The sequence below is a fragment of the Pseudophryne corroboree genome (genome assembly GCF_028390025.1).
Source record: "Pseudophryne corroboree isolate aPseCor3 chromosome 7 unlocalized genomic scaffold, aPseCor3.hap2 SUPER_7_unloc_2, whole genome shotgun sequence".
Lineage (NCBI taxonomy): Eukaryota > Metazoa > Chordata > Amphibia > Anura > Myobatrachidae > Pseudophryne > Pseudophryne corroboree.
In genome coordinates, this window is record NW_026967611.1 from 5,589 (window position 1) to 23,083 (window position 17,495).

At 34.7% G+C, this 17,495-nt stretch overlaps 6 non-coding genes across 6 annotated transcripts; all 6 read right to left on the reverse strand.

The window, feature by feature from the left end:
* Positions 1-742: 742 nt before the first annotated feature.
* TRNAS-ACU (transfer RNA serine (anticodon ACU)) lies at positions 743-816 on the reverse strand. Its single transcript has one exon. It is a non-coding gene; the product is annotated as a tRNA-Ser (tRNA).
* A 1,090-nt stretch (positions 817-1,906) lies between these two features.
* On the reverse strand, positions 1,907-1,980 carry TRNAS-ACU (transfer RNA serine (anticodon ACU)). Its single transcript has one exon. It is a non-coding gene; the product is annotated as a tRNA-Ser (tRNA).
* Positions 1,981-6,568: 4,588 nt separating this feature from the next.
* TRNAS-ACU (transfer RNA serine (anticodon ACU)) lies at positions 6,569-6,642 on the reverse strand. The gene has a single exon. It is a non-coding gene; the product is annotated as a tRNA-Ser (tRNA).
* A 3,426-nt stretch (positions 6,643-10,068) lies between these two features.
* Positions 10,069-10,142, reverse strand: TRNAS-ACU (transfer RNA serine (anticodon ACU)). The gene has a single exon. It is a non-coding gene; the product is annotated as a tRNA-Ser (tRNA).
* Positions 10,143-13,570: 3,428 nt separating this feature from the next.
* On the reverse strand, positions 13,571-13,644 carry TRNAS-ACU (transfer RNA serine (anticodon ACU)). Its single transcript has one exon. It is a non-coding gene; the product is annotated as a tRNA-Ser (tRNA).
* Positions 13,645-17,070: 3,426 nt separating this feature from the next.
* On the reverse strand, positions 17,071-17,144 carry TRNAS-ACU (transfer RNA serine (anticodon ACU)). Its single transcript has one exon. It is a non-coding gene; the product is annotated as a tRNA-Ser (tRNA).
* Positions 17,145-17,495: the final 351 nt, after the last annotated feature.

The window sequence follows — 17,495 nt, forward strand, 5'->3', positions numbered from 1 at the left end:
TTAATTTGTTTTAATAGTATATTGACAGTATAGTTTTCTTTAAAAAATCCACTTAATTTTCTTTACCCTATTATTAAAAGGGTAATTGACAAAAACAAACTACATTGTCACCAGAAGAGCAATACAAAATGTACAAGTGATATATTAAAATCATCTTTCCAGCTTGAATTTCAATGATGCATTGGGGCCAACGATTTTGTGAGAAACATCTTCACCCTTAAATAAAGATTTTCTTAATTCCTTACCTGTGTGCTAATTAGATGTCACCTTGTTTTCACATTAAACAGACTTCTACATGAGAAAGCAGCAAGGATGCAGTGGCGTTAATGTTTCCTGGTGTCAACCTGTATTATTTCAGTAGACATTGAAATGAGGATGCATCTTGCTGCCTTTCCAATGAAGCAAGTTTAATTTAGTTATAGGTGAAAAACCATCCCTACAAAGGTGTTAATCAGAGACTTGGCTTTGTGGACACTTTTTAGAGAACAAATTTGTTAGCATAAAAATAAAGGCAGAAAATGAAGAGCTGTTTAATCACTCAATTGGATTTTTCTACCAGCATATTTTTTTCTCTGCAACCCATTGCTAAATTGTGCTTCCTAGCTGTTTTTTATAAAATCACTGAATCAAATCTAACTCTGATTACATCAGAGAAGGCCCGGTACCCTACACCATAAGAGGGGGTTTGAAATTTTGACTTGTCTACTTAAATATCACCAAAACCTGATCACAAGGTCAATTATGTCCCTGGGTGGGATTGAACCACCAACCTTTTGGTTAGTAGCCAGACACACTAACCGATTGCGCCACAGAGACACTTTGCAAAAAGTACATACTGACAAAGGCTAATAAGCATTCATCTAGAACGTTTCCTAGAAAAACTTTAAAAAGTCAATAATCTGGAGAGTTTTTGTAAGAATTTTCTTAAATCAACCAACGAAGAAACACATTGGTACTTTCCCATGATGAGTGAGTGCTTCAGGATCTCTTGCACTTACATGTGCAGCAGAGTACTGCAATGGAAGCATGCTGGGCCCATTACCCAGAGGTAGGCAGATTGAAACTATCCTCTGCTATATGCATTTTTTTTGTTAAAGTAATCCAAAACTGGGATTGATATGTTAGCTATTTTATGTTTACTTAAAGTACAATGACTTTTACCATTTTAATTTGTTTTAATAGTATATTGACAGTATAGTTTTCTTTCAAAAATCCACTTAATTTTCTTTACCCTATTATTAAAATGGTAATTGACAAAAACAAACTACATTGTCACCAGAAGAGCAATACAAAATGTACAAGTGATATATTAAAATCATCTTTCCAGCTTGAATTTCAATGATGCATTGGGGCAACGATTTTGTGAGAAACATCTTCACCCTTAAATAAAGATTTTCTTAATTCCTTACCTGTGTGCTAATTAGATATCACCTTGTTTTCACATTAAACAGACTTCCACATGAGAAAGCAGCAAGGATGCATTGGCGTTAATGTTTCCTGGTGTCAACCTGTATTATTTCAGTAGACATTGAAATGAGGATGCATCTTGCTGCCTTTCCAATGAAGCAAGTTTAATTTAGTAATAGGTTAAAAACCATCCTTACAAAGGTGTTAATCAGAGACTTGGCTTTGTGTACACTTTTCAGAGAACAAATTTGTTAGCATAAAAATAAAGCCAGAAAATTAAGAGATGTTGAATCACTCAATTGGATTTTTCTACCAGCATATTTTTTTCTCTGCAACCCATTGCTAAATTGTGCTTCCTAGCTGTTTTTTATAAAATCACTGAATCAAATCTAACTCTGATTACATCAGAGAAGGCCCGGTACCCTACACCATAAGAGGGGGTTTGAAATTTTGACTTGTCTACTTAAATATCACCAAAACCTGATCACAAGGTCAATTATGTCCCTGGGTGGGATTGAACCACCAACCTTTTGGTTAGTAGCCAGACACACTAACCGATTGCGCCACAGAGACACTTTGCAAAAAGTACATACTGACAAAGGCTAATAAGCATTCATCTAGAACGTTTCCTAGAAAAACTTTAAAAAGTCAATAATCTGGAGAGTTTTTGTAAGAATTTTCTTAAATCAACCAACGAAGAAACACATTGGTACTTTCCCATGATGAGTGAGTGCTTCAGGATCTCTTGCACTTACATGTGCAGCAGAGTACTGCAATGGAAGCATGCTGGGCCCATTACCCAGAGGTAGGCAGATTGAAACTATCCTCTGCTATATGCATTTTTTTTGTTAAAGTAATCCAAAACTGGGATTGATATGTTAGCTATTTTATGTTTACTTAAAGTACAATGACTTTTACCATTTTAATTTGTTTTAATAGTATATTGACAGTATAGTTTTCTTTCAAAAATCCACTTAATTTTCTTTACCCTATTATTAAAATGGTAATTGACAAAAACAAACTACATTGTCACCAGAAGAGCAATACAAAATGTACAAGTGATATATTAAAATCATCTTTCCAGCTTGAATTTCAATGATGCATTGGGGCAACGATTTTGTGAGAAACATCTTCACCCTTAAATAAAGATTTTCTTAATTCCTTACCTGTGTGCTAATTAGATATCACCTTGTTTTCACATTAAACAGACTTCCACATGAGAAAGCAGCAAGGATGCATTGGCGTTAATGTTTCCTGGTGTCAACCTGTATTATTTCAGTAGACATTGAAATGAGGATGCATCTTGCTGCCTTTCCAATGAAGCAAGTTTAATTTAGTAATAGGTTAAAAACCATCCTTACAAAGGTGTTAATCAGAGACTTGGCTTTGTGTACACTTTTCAGAGAACAAATTTGTTAGCATAAAAATAAAGCCAGAAAATTAAGAGATGTTGAATCACTCAATTAGATTTTTTTTGCCAGCATATTTCTTTTTCTCTGCAACCCACTGCTAAATTGTGCTTCCTAGCTGTTTTTATAAAATCACTGAATCAAATCTAACTCTGATTACATCAGAGAAGGCCAGGTACCCTACACCAGAACAGGGGGTTTGAAATTTTGACTTGTCTACTTAAAGATCACCAAAATCTGATAACAAGGTCAATTACGACCCTGGTTGGGATTGAACCACCAACCTTTTGGTTAGTAGCCGGACACACTAACCGATTGCGCCACAGAAACACTTTGCAAAAAGTACATACTGACAAAGGCTAATAAGCATACATCTAGAACGTTTCCTAGAAAAACTTTAAAAAGTCAATAATCTGGAGAGTTTTTGTAAGATGTTTCTTCCATCAACCAATGAAGAAACACATTGGTACTTTCCCATGATGAGTGAGTGCTTCAGGATCTCTTGCACTTACATGTGCAGCAGAGTACTGCAATGGAAGCATGCTGGGCCCATTACCCAGAGGTAGGCAGATTGAAACTATCCTCTGCTATATGCATTTTTTTTGTTAATTAAAGTAATCAAAACTGGGATTGATATTTTTGCTCTTTTATTTTTACTTAAAGTACAATAACTTTTACCATTTTAATTTGTTTTAATAGTATATTGACAGTATTGTTTTCTTTAAAAAATCCACTTAATTTTCTTTACCCTATTATTAAAAGGGTAATTGACAAAAACAAACTGCATTGTCACCAGAAGAGCAATACAAAATGTACAAGTGATATATTAAAATCATCTTTCCAGCTTGAATTTCAATGATGCATTGGGGCAACGATTTTGTGAGAAACATCTTCACCCTTAAATAAAGATTTTCTTAATTCCTTACCTGTGTGCTAATTAGATATCACCTTGTTTTCACATTAAACAGACTTCTACATGAGAAAGCAGCAAGGATGCAGTGGCGTTAATGTTTCCTGGTGTCAACCTGTATTATTTCAGTAGACATTGAAATGAGGATGCATCTTGCTGCCTTTCCAATGGAGCAAGTTTAATTTAGTTATAGGTGAAAAACCATCCCTACAAAGGTGTTAATCAGAGACTTGGCTTTGTGGACACTTTTTAGAGAACAAATTTGTAAGCATAAAAATAAAGGCAGAAAACGAAGAGCTGTTTAATCACTCAATTGGATTTTTCTACCAGCATATTTTTTTCTCTGCAACCCATTGCTAAATTGTGCTTCCTAGCTGTTTTTTATAAAATCACTGAATCAAATCTAACTCTGATTACATCAGAGAAGGCCAGGTACCCTACACCATAAGAGGGGGTTTGAAATTTTGACTTGTCTACTTAAATATCACCAAAACCTGATCACAAGGTCTATTATGTCCCTGGGTGGGATTGAACCACAAACCTTTTGGTTAGTAGCCAGACACACTAACCGATTGAGCCACAGAGACACTTTGCAAAAAGTACATACTGACAAAGGCTAATAAGCATTCATCTAGAACGTTTCCTAGAAAAACTTTAAAAAGTCAATAATCTGGAGAGTTTTTGTAAGAATTTTCTTAAATCAACCAACGAAGAAACACATTGGTACTTTCCCATGATGAGTGCTTCAGGATCTCTTGCACTTACATGTGCAGCAGAGTACTGCAATGGAAGCATGCTGGGCCCATTACCCAGAGGTAGGCAGATTGAAACTATCCTCTGCTATATGCATTTTTTTTGTTAAAGTAATCCAAAACTGGGATTGATATGTTAGCTATTTTATGTTTACTTAAAGTACAATGACTTTTACCATTTTAATTTGTTTTAATAGTATATTGACAGTATTGTTTTCTTTCAAAAATCCACTTAATTTTCTTTACCCTATTATTAAAATGGTAATTGACAAAAACAAACTACATTGTCACCAGAAGAGCAATACAAAATGTACAAGTGATATATTAAAATCATCTTTCCAGCTTGAATTTCAATGATGCATTGGGGCAACGATTTTGTGAGAAACATCTTCACCCTTAAATAAAGATTTTCTTAATTCCTTACCTGTGTGCTAATTAGATATCACCTTGTTTTCACATTAAACAGACTTCCACATGAGAAAGCAGCAAGGATGCATTGGCGTTAATGTTTCCTGGTGTCAACCTGTATTATTTCAGTAGACATTGAAATGAGGATGCATCTTGCTGCCTTTCCAATGAAGCAAGTTTAATTTAGTAATAGGTGAAAAACCATCCTTACAAAGGTGTTCATCAGAGACTTGGCTTTGTGGACACTTTTCAGAGAACAAATTTGTTAGCATAAAAATAAAGCAAGAAAATGAAGAGCTGTTTAATCACTCAATTGGATTTTTTTGCCAGCATATTTCTTTTTCTCTGCAACCCACTGCTAAATTGTGCTTCCTAGCTGTTTTTATAAAATCACTGAATCAAATCTAACTCTGATTACATCAGAGAAGGCCAGGTACCCTACACCATAAGAGGGGGTTTGAAATTTTGACTTGTCTACTTAAAGATCACCAAAATCTGATAACAAGGTCAATTACGTCCCTGGGTGGGATTGAACCACCAACCTTTTGGTTAGTAGTCGGACACACTAACCGATTGCGCCACAGAGACACTTTGCAAAAAGTACATACTGACAAAGGCTAATAAGCATTCATCTAAAACGTTTCCTAGAAAAACTTTAAAAAGTCAATAATCTGGAGAGTTTTTGTAAGATGTTTCTTCCATCAACCAACGAAGAAACACATTGGTACTTTCCCATGATGAGTGAGTGCTTCAGGATCTCTTGCACTTACATGTGCAGCAGAGTACTGCAATGGAAGCATGCTGGGCCCATAACCCAGAGGTAGGCAGATTGAAACTATCCTTTGCTAAATGCATTTTGTTTTGTTAATTTAAGTAATCAAAACTGGGATTGATATTTTTGCTCTTTTATTTTTACTTAAAGTACAATGACTTTTACCATTTTAATTTGTTTTAATAGTATATTGACAGTATAGTTTTCTTTAAAAAATCCACTTAATTTTCTTTACCCTATTATTAAAAGGGTAATTGACAAAAACAAACTACATTGTCACCAGAAGAGCAATACAAAATGTACAAGTGATATATTAAAATCATCTTTCCAGCTTGAATTTCAATGATGCATTGGGGCAACGATTTTGTGAGAAACATCTTCACCCTTAAATAAAGATTTTCTTAATTCCTTACCTGTGTGCTAATTAGATGTCACCTTGTTTTCACATTAAACAGACTTCTACATGAGAAAGCAGCAAGGATGCAGTGGCGTTAATGTTTCCTGGTGTCAACCTGTATTATTTCAGTAGACATTGAAATGAGGATGCATCTTGCTGCCTTTCCAATGAAGCAAGTTTAATTTAGTTATAGGTAAAAAACCATCCCTACAAAGGTGTTAATCAGAGACTTGGCTTTGTAGACACTTTTTAGAGAACAAATTTGTTAGCATAAAAATAAAGCCAGAAAATGAAGAGCTGTTTAATCACTCAATTGGATTTTTCTACAAGCATATTTTTTTCTCTGCAACCCATTGCTAAATTGTGCTTCCTAGCTGTTTTTTATAAAATCACTGAATCAAATCTAACTCTGATTACATCAGAGAAGGCCAGGTACCCTACACCATAAGAGCGGGTTTGAAATTTTGACTTGTCTACTTAAATATCACCAAAACCTGATCACAAGGTCAATTATGTCCCTGGGTGGGATTGAACCACCAACCCTTTGGTTAGTAGCCAGACACACTAACCGATTGCGCCACAGAGACACTTTGTAAAAAGTACATACTGACAAAGGCTAATAAGCATTCATCTAGAACGTTTCCTAGAAAAACTTTAAAAAGTCAATAATCTGGAGAGTTTTTGTAAGAATTTTCTTAAATCAACCAACGAAGAAACACATTGGTACTTTCCCATGATGAGTGAGTGCTTCAGGATCTCTTGCACTTACATGTGCAGCAGAGTACATCAATGGAAGCATGCTGGGCCCATTACCCAGAGGTAGGCAGATTGAAACTATCCTCTGCTATATGCATTTTTTTTGTTAAAGTAATCCAAAACTGGGATTGATATGTTAGCTATTTTATGTTTACTTAAAGTACAATGACTTTTACCATTTTAATTTGTTTTAATAGTATATTGACAGTATTATTTTCTTTCAAAAATCCACTTAATTTTCTTTACCCTATTATTAAAATGGTAATTGACAAAAACAATCTACATTGTCACCAGAAGAGCAATACAAAATGTACAAGTGATATATTAAAATCATCTTTCCAGCTTGAATTTCAATGATGCATTGGGGCAACGATTTTGTGAGAAACATCTTCACCCTTAAATAAAGATTTTCTTAATTCCTTACCTGTGTGCTAATTAGATATCACCTTGTTTTCACATTAAACAGACTTCCACATGAGAAAGCAGCAAGGATGCATTGGCGTTAATGTTTCCTGCTGTCAACCTGTATTATTTCAGTAGACATTGAAATGAGGATGCATCTTGCTGCCTTTCCAATGAAGCAAGTTTAATTTAGTAATAGGTGAAAAACCATCCTTACAAAGGTGTTCATCAGAGACTTGGCTTTGTGGACACTTTTCAGAGAACAAATTTGTTAGCATAAAAATAAAGCCAGAAAATGAAGAGCTGTTTAATCACTCAATTGGATTTTTTTGCCAGCATATTTCTTTTTCTCTGCAACCCACTGCTAAATTGTGCTTCCTAGCTGTTTTTATAAAATCACTGAATCAAATCTAACTCTGATTACATCAGAGAAGGCCAGGTACCTTACACCATAAGAGGGGATTTGAAATTTTGACTTGTCTACTTAAAGATCACCAAAATCTGATAACAAGGTCAATTACGTCCCTGGGTGGGATTGAACCACCAACCTTTTGGTTTATAGCCGTACACACTAACTGATTGCGCCACAGAGACAATTTGCAAAAGTATGTACTGACAAAGGCTAATAAGCATTCATCTAAAACGTTTCCTAGAAAAACTTTAAAAAGTCAATAATCTGGAGAGTTTTTGTTAGATGTTTCTTCCATCCACCAACGAAGAAACACATTGGTACTTTCCCATGATGAGTGAGTGCTTCAGGATCTCTTGCACTTACATGTGCAGCAGAGTACTGCAATGGAAGCATGCTGGGCCCATAACCCAGAGGTAGGCAGATTAAAACTATCCTCTGCTATATGCATTTTTTTTTGTTAATTAAAGTAATCCAAAACTGGGATTGATATTTTTGCTCTTTTATTTTTCATTAAAGTACAATAACTTTTACCATTTTAATTTGTTTTAATAGCATATTGAAAGTATTGTTTTCTTTTAAAAATCCATTAATTTTCTTTACCCTATTATTAAAATGGTAATTGACAAAAACAAATTACATTGTCACCAGAAGAGCAATACAAAATGTACAAGTGATATATTAAAATCATCTTTCCAGCTTGAATTTCAATGATGCATTGGGGCAACGATTTTGTGAGAAACATTTTCACCCTTAAATAAAGATTTTCTTAATTCCTTACCTGTGTGCTAATTAGATATCACCTTGTTTTCACATTAAATAGACTTCCACATGAGAAAGCAGCAAGGATGCAGTGGCGTTAATGTTTCCTGGTGTCAACCTGTATTATTTCAGTAGACATTGAAATGAGGATGCATCTTGCTGCCTTTCCAATGAAGCAAGTTTAATTTAGTAATAGGTGAAAAACCATCCTTACAAAGGTGTTAATCAGAGACTTGGCTTTGTGGACACTTTTCAGAGAACAAATTTGTTAGCATAAAAATAAAGCCAGAAAATGAAGAGCTGTTTAATCACTCAATTGGATTTTTTTGCCAGCATATTTCTTTTTCTCTGCAACCCACTGCTAAATTGTGCTTCCTAGCTGTTTTTATAAAATCACTGAATCAAATCTAACTCTGATTACATCAGAGAAGGCCAGGTACCCTACACCATAAGAGGGTGTTTGACATTTTGACTTGTCTACTTAAAGATTACCAAAATCTGATAACAAGGTCAATTACGTCCCTCGGTGGGATTGAACCACCAACCTTTTGGTTAATAGCCATACACACTAACTGATTGCGCCACAGAGACACTTTGCAAAACCACATACTGACAAAGGCTAATAAGCATTCATCTAAAACGTTTCCTAGAAAAACTTTAAAAAGTCAATAATCTGGAGAGTTTTTGTAAGATGTTTCTTCCATCAACCAACGAAGAAACACATTGGTACTTTCCCATGATGAGTGAGTGCTTCAGGATCTCTTGCACTTACATGTGCAGCAGAGTACTGCAATGGAAGCATGCTGGGCCCATAACCCAGAGGTAGGCAGATTGAAACTATCCTTTGCTAAATGCATTTTGTTTGGTTAATTTAAGTAATCAAAACTGGGATTGATATTTTTGCTCTTTTATTTTTACTTAAAGTACAATGAATTTTACCATTTTAATTTGTTTTAATAGTATATTGACAGTATAGTTTTCTTTAAAAAATCCACTTAATTTTCTTTACCCTATTATTAAAAGGGTAATTGACAAAAACAAACTACATTGTCACCAGAAGAGCAATACAAAATGTACAAGTGATATATTAAAATCATCTTTCCAGCTTGAATTTCAATGATGCATTGGGGCAACGATTTTGTGAGAAACATCTTCACCCTTAAATAAAGATTTTCTTAATTCCTTACCTGTGTGCTAATTAGATGTCACCTTGTTTTCACATTAAACAGACTTCTACATGAGAAAGCAGCAAGGATGCAGTGGCGTTAATGTTTCCTGGTGTCAACCTGTATTATTTCAGTAGACATTGAAATGAGGATGCATCTTGCTGCCTTTCCAATGAAGCAAGTTTAATTTAGTTATAGGTAAAAAACCATCCCTACAAAGGTGTTAATCAGAGACTTGGCTTTGTGGACACTTTTTAGAGAACAAATTTGTTAGCATAAAAATAAAGGCAGAAAATGAAGAGCTGTTTAATCACTCAATTGGATTTTTCTACCAGCATATTTTTTTCTCTGCAACCCATTGCTAAATTGTGCTTCCTAGCTGTTTTTTATAAAATCACTGAATCAAATCTAACTCTGATTACATCAGAGAAGGCCAGGTACCCTACACCATAAGAGGGGGTTTGAAATTTTGACTTGTCTACTTAAATATCACCAAAACCTGATCACAAGGTCAATTATGTCCCTGGGTGGGATTGAACCACCAACCTTTTGGTTAGTAGCCAGACACACTAACCGATTGCGCCACAGAGACACTTTGTAAAAAGTACATACTGACAAAGGCTAATAAGCATTTATCTAGAACGTTTCCTAGAAAAACTTTAAAAAGTCAATAATCTGGAGAGTTTTTGTAAGAATTTTCTTAAATCAACCAACGAAGAAACACATTGGTACTTTCCCATGATGAGTGAGTGCTTCAGGATCTCTTGCACTTACATGTGCAGCAGAGTACTGCAATGGAAGCATGCTGGGCCCATTACCCAGAGGTAGGCAGATTGAAACTATCCTCTGCTATATGCATTTTTTTTTGTTAAAGTAATCCAAAACTGGGATTGATATGTTAGCTATTTTATGTTTACTTAAAGTACAATGACTTTTACCATTTTAATTTGTTTTAATAGTATATTGACAGTATTGTTTTCTTTCAAAAATCCACTTAATTTTCTTTACCCTATTATTAAAATGGTAATTGACAAAAACAATCTACATTGTCACCAGAAGAGCAATACAAAATGTACAAGTGATATATTAAAATCATCTTTCCAGCTTGAATTTCAATGATGCATTGGGGCAACGATTTTGTGAGAAACATCTTCACCCTTAAATAAAGATTTTCTTAATTCCTTACCTGTGTGCTAATTAGATATCACCTTGTTTTCACATTAAACAGACTTCCACATGAGAAAGCAGCAAGGATGCATTGGCGTTAATGTTTCCTGCTGTCAACCTGTATTATTTCAGTAGACATTGAAATGAGGATGCATCTTGCTGCCTTTCCAATGAAGCAAGTTTAATTTAGTAATAGGTGAAAAACCATCCTTACAAAGGTGTTCATCAGAGACTTGGCTTTGTGGACACTTTTCAGAGAACAAATTTGTTAGCATAAAAATAAAGCCAGAAAATGAAGAGCTGTTTAATCACTCAATTGGATTTTTTTGCCAGCATATTTCTTTTTCTCTGCAACCCACTGCTAAATTGTGCTTCCTAGCTGTTTTTATAAAATCACTGAATCAAATCTAACTCTGATTACATCAGAGAAGGCCAGGTACCCTACACCATAAGAGGGGATTTGAAATTTTGACTTGTCTACTTAAAGATCACCAAAATCTGATAACAAGGTCAGTTACGTCCCTGGGTGGGATTGAACCACCAACCTTTTGGTTTATAGCCGTACACACTAACTGATTGCGCCACAGAGACACTTTGCAAAAGTACATACTGACAAAGGCTAATAAGCATTCATCTAAAACGTTTCCTAGAAAAACTTTAAAAAGTCAATAATCTGGAGAGTTTTTGTAAGATGTTTCTTCCATCCACCAACGAAGAAACACATTGGTACTTTCCCATGATGAGTGAGTGCTTCAGGATCTCTTGCACTTACATGTGCAGCAGAGTACTGCAATGGAAGCATGCTGGGCCCATAACCCAGAGGTAGGCAGATTAAAACTATCCTCTGCTATATGCATTTTTTTTTGTTAATTAAAGTAATCCAAAACTGGGATTGATATTTTTGCTCTTTTATTTTTCATTAAAGTACAATAACTTTTACCATTTTAATTTGTTTTAATAGCATATTGAAAGTATTGTTTTCTTTTAAAAATCCATTAATTTTCTTTACCCTATTATTAAAATGGTAATTGACAAAAACAAACTACATTGTCACCAGAAGAGCAATACAAAATGTACAAGTGATATATTAAAATCATCTTTCCAGCTTGAATTTCAATGATGCATTGGGGCAACGATTTTGTGAGAAACATTTTCACCCTTAAATAAAGATTTTCTTAATTCCTTACCTGTGTGCTAATTAGATATCACCTTGTTTTCACATTAAATAGACTTCCACATGAGAAAGCAGCAAGGATGCAGTGGCGTTAATGTTTCCTGGTGTCAACCTGTATTATTTCAGTAGAAATTGAAATGAGGATGCATCTTGCTGCCTTTCCAATGAAGCAAGTTTAATTTAGTAATAGGTGAAAAACCATCCTTACAAAGGTGTTAATCAGAGACTTGGCTTTGTGGACACTTTTCAGAGAACAAATTTGTTAGCATAAAAATAAAGCCAGAAAATGAAGAGCTGTTTAATCACTCAATTGGATTTTTTTGCCAGCATATTTCTTTTTCTCTGCAACCCACTGCTAAATTGTGCTTCCTAGCTGTTGTTATAAAATCACTGAATCAAATCTAACTCTGATTACATCAGAGAAGGCCAGGTACCCTACACCATAAGAGGGGGATTTGAAATTTTGACTTGTCTACTTAAAGATCACCAAAATCTGATAACAAGGTCAATTACGTCCCTGGGTGGGATTGAACCACCAACCTTTTGGTTAACAGCCGTGCACACTAACTGATTGCGCCACAAAGACATTTTGCAAAAGTATATACTGACAAAGGCTAATAAGCTTTCATCTAAAACGTTTCCTAGAAAAACTTTAAAAAGTCAATAATCTGGAGAGTTTTTGTAAGATGTTTCTTCCATCAACCAACGAAGAAACACATTGGTACTTTCCCATGATGAGTGAGTGCTTCAGGATCTCTTGCACTTACATGTGCAGCAGAGTACAGCAATGGAAGCATGCTGGGCCCATAACCCAGCGGTAGGCAGATTGAAACTATCCTCTGCTATATGCATTTTTTTTTGTTAATTAAAGTAATCAAAACTGGGATTGATATTTTTGCTCTTTTATTTTTACTTAAAGTACAATGACTTTTACCATTTTAATTTGTTTTAATAGTATATTGACAGTATAGTTTTCTTTAAAAAATCCACTTAATTTTCTTTACCCTATTATTAAAAGGGTAATTGACAAAAACAAACTACATTGTCACCAGAAGAGCAATACAAAATGTACAAGTGATATATTAAAATCATCTTTCCAGCTTGAATTTCAATGATGCATTGGGGCAACGATTTTGTGAGAAACATCTTCACCCTTAAATAAAGATTTTCTTAATTCCTTACCTGTGTGCTAATTAGATGTCACCTTGTTTTCACATTAAACAGACTTCTACATGAGAAAGCAGCAAGGATGCAGTGGCGTTAATGTTTCCTGGTGTCAACCTGTATTATTTCAGTAGACATTGAAATGAGGATGCATCTTGCTGCCTTTACAATGAAGCAAGTTTAATTTAGTTATAGGTAAAAAACCATCCCTACAAAGGTGTTAATCAGAGACTTGGCTTTGTAGACACTTTTTAGAGAACAAATTTGTTAGCATAAAAATAAAGCCAGAAAATGAAGAGCTGTTTAATCACTCAATTGGATTTTTCTACAAGCATATTTTTTTCTCTGCAACCCATTGCTAAATTGTGCTTCCTAGCTGTTTTTTATAAAATCACTGAATCAAATCTAACTCTGATTACATCAGAGAAGGCCAGGTACCCTACACCATAAGAGCGGGTTTGAAATTTTGACTTGTCTACTTAAATATCACCAAAACCTGATCACAAGGTCAATTATGTCCCTGGGTGGGATTGAACCACCAACCTTTTGGTTAGTAGCCAGACACACTAACCGATTGCGCCACAGAGACACTTTGTAAAAAGTACATACTGACAAAGGCTAATAAGCATTCATCTAGAACGTTTCCTAGAAAAACTTTAAAAAGTCAATAATCTGGAGAGTTTTTGTAAGAATTTTCTTAAATCAACCAACGAAGAAACACATTGGTACTTTCCCATGATGAGTGAGTGCTTCAGGATCTCTTGCACTTACATGTGCAGCAGAGTACATCAATGGAAGCATGCTGGGCCCATTACCCAGAGGTAGGCAGATTGAAACTATCCTCTGCTATATGCATTTTTTTTGTTAAAGTAATCCAAAACTGGGATTGATATGTTAGCTATTTTATGTTTACTTAAAGTACAATGACTTTTACCATTTTAATTTGTTTTAATAGTATATTGACAGTATTATTTTCTTTCAAAAATCCACTTAATTTTCTTTACCCTATTATTAAAATGGTAATTGACAAAAACAATCTACATTGTCACCAGAAGAGCAATACAAAATGTACAAGTGATATATTAAAATCATCTTTCCAGCTTGAATTTCAATGATGCATTGGGGCAACGATTTTGTGAGAAACATCTTCACCCTTAAATAAAGATTTTCTTAATTCCTTACCTGTGTGCTAATTAGATATCACCTTGTTTTCACATTAAACAGACTTCCACATGAGAAAGCAGCAAGGATGCATTGGCGTTAATGTTTCCTGCTGTCAACCTGTATTATTTCAGTAGACATTGAAATGAGGATGCATCTTGCTGCCTTTCCAATGAAGCAAGTTTAATTTAGTAATAGGTGAAAAACCATCCTTACAAAGGTGTTCATCAGAGACTTGGCTTTGTGGACACTTTTCAGAGAACAAATTTGTTAGCATAAAAATAAAGCCAGAAAATGAAGAGCTGTTTAATCACTCAATTGGATTTTTTTGCCAGCATATTTCTTTTTCTCTGCAACCCACTGCTAAATTGTGCTTCCTAGCTGTTTTTATAAAATCACTGAATCAAATCTAACTCTGATTACATCAGAGAAGGCCAGGTACCTTACACCATAAGAGGGGATTTGAAATTTTGACTTGTCTACTTAAAGATCACCAAAATCTGATAACAAGGTCAATTACGTCCCTGGGTGGGATTGAACCACCAACCTTTTGGTTTATAGCCGTACACACTAACTGATTGCGCCACAGAGACACTTTGCAAAAGTATGTACTGACAAAGGCTAATAAGCATTCATCTAAAACGTTTCCTAGAAAAACTTTAAAAAGTCAATAATCTGGAGAGTTTTTGTTAGATGTTTCTTCCATCCACCAACGAAGAAACACATTGGTACTTTCCCATGATGAGTGAGTGCTTCAGGATCTCTTGCACTTACATGTGCAGCAGAGTACTGCAATGGAAGCATGCTGGGCCCATAACCCAGAGGTAGGCAGATTAAAACTATCCTCTGCTATATGCATTTTTTTTTGTTAATTAAAGTAATCCAAAACTGGGATTGATATTTTTGCTCTTTTATTTTTCATTAAAGTACAATAACTTTTACCATTTTAATTTGTTTTAATAGCATATTGAAAGTATTGTTTTCTTTTAAAAATCCATTAATTTTCTTTACCCTATTATTAAAATGGTAATTGACAAAAACAAATTACATTGTCACCAGAAGAGCAATACAAAATGTACAAGTGATATATTAAAATCATCTTTCCAGCTTGAATTTCAATGATGCATTGGGGCAACGATTTTGTGAGAAACATTTTCACCCTTAAATAAAGATTTTCTTAATTCCTTACCTGTGTGCTAATTAGATATCACCTTGTTTTCACATTAAATAGACTTCCACATGAGAAAGCAGCAAGGATGCAGTGGCGTTAATGTTTCCTGGTGTCAACCTGTATTATTTCAGTAGACATTGAAATGAGGATGCATCTTGCTGCCTTTCCAATGAAGCAAGTTTAATTTAGTAATAGGTGAAAAACCATCCTTACAAAGGTGTTAATCAGAGACTTGGCTTTGTGGACACTTTTCAGAGAACAAATTTGTTAGCATAAAAATAAAGCCAGAAAATGAAGAGCTGTTTAATCACTCAATTGGATTTTTTTGCCAGCATATTTCTTTTTCTCTGCAACCCACTGCTAAATTGTGCTTCCTAGCTGTTTTTATAAAATCACTGAATCAAATCTAACTCTGATTACATCAGAGAAGGCCAGGTACCCTACACCATAAGAGGGTGTTTGACATTTTGACTTGTCTACTTAAAGATTACCAAAATCTGATAACAAGGTCAATTACGTCCCTCGGTGGGATTGAACCACCAACCTTTTGGTTAATAGCCATACACACTAACTGATTGCGCCACAGAGACACTTTGCAAAACCACATACTGACAAAGGCTAATAAGCATTCATCTAAAACGTTTCCTAGAAAAACTTTAAAAAGTCAATAATCTGGAGAGTTTTTGTAAGATGTTTCTTCCATCAACCAACGAAGAAACACATTGGTACTTTCCCATGATGAGTGAGTGCTTCAGGATCTCTTGCACTTACATGTGCAGCAGAGTACTGCAATGGAAGCATGCTGGGCCCATAACCCAGAGGTAGGCAGATTGAAACTATCCTTTGCTAAATGCATTTTGTTTGGTTAATTTAAGTAATCAAAACTGGGATTGATATTTTTGCTCTTTTATTTTTACTTAAAGTACAATGAATTTTACCATTTTAATTTGTTTTAATAGTATATTGACAGTATAGTTTTCTTTAAAAAATCCACTTAATTTTCTTTACCCTATTATTAAAAGGGTAATTGACAAAAACAAACTACATTGTCACCAGAAGAGCAATACAAAATGTACAAGTGATATATTAAAATCATCTTTCCAGCTTGAATTTCAATGATGCATTGGGGCAACGATTTTGTGAGAAACATCTTCACCCTTAAATAAAGATTTTCTTAATTCCTTACCTGTGTGCTAATTAGATGTCACCTTGTTTTCACATTAAACAGACTTCTACATGAGAAAGCAGCAAGGATGCAGTGGCGTTAATGTTTCCTGGTGTCAACCTGTATTATTTCAGTAGACATTGAAATGAGGATGCATCTTGCTGCCTTTCCAATGAAGCAAGTTTAATTTAGTTATAGGTAAAAAACCATCCCTACAAAGGTGTTAATCAGAGACTTGGCTTTGTGGACACTTTTTAGAGAACAAATTTGTTAGCATAAAAATAAAGGCAGAAAATGAAGAGCTGTTTAATCACTCAATTGGATTTTTCTACCAGCATATTTTTTTCTCTGCAACCCATTGCTAAATTGTGCTTCCTAGCTGTTTTTTATAAAATCACTGAATCAAATCTAACTCTGATTACATCAGAGAAGGCCAGGTACCCTACACCATAAGAGGGGGTTTGAAATTTTGACTTGTCTACTTAAATATCACCAAAACCTGATCACAAGGTCAATTATGTCCCTGGGTGGGATTGAACCACCAACCTTTTGGTTAGTAGCCAGACACACTAACCGATTGCGCCACAGAGACACTTTGTAAAAAGTACATACTGACAAAGGCTAATAAGCATTTATCTAGAACGTTTCCTAGAAAAACTTTAAAAAGTCAATAATCTGGAGAGTTTTTGTAAGAATTTTCTTAAATCAACCAACGAAGAAACACATTGGTACTTTCCCATGATGAGTGAGTGCTTCAGGATCTCTTGCACTTACATGTGCAGCAGAGTACTGCAATGGAAGCATGCTGGGCCCATTACCCAGAGGTAGGCAGATTGAAACTATCCTCTGCTATATGCATTTTTTTTTGTTAAAGTAATCCAAAACTGGGATTGATATGTTAGCTATTTTATGTTTACTTAAAGTACAATGACTTTTACCATTT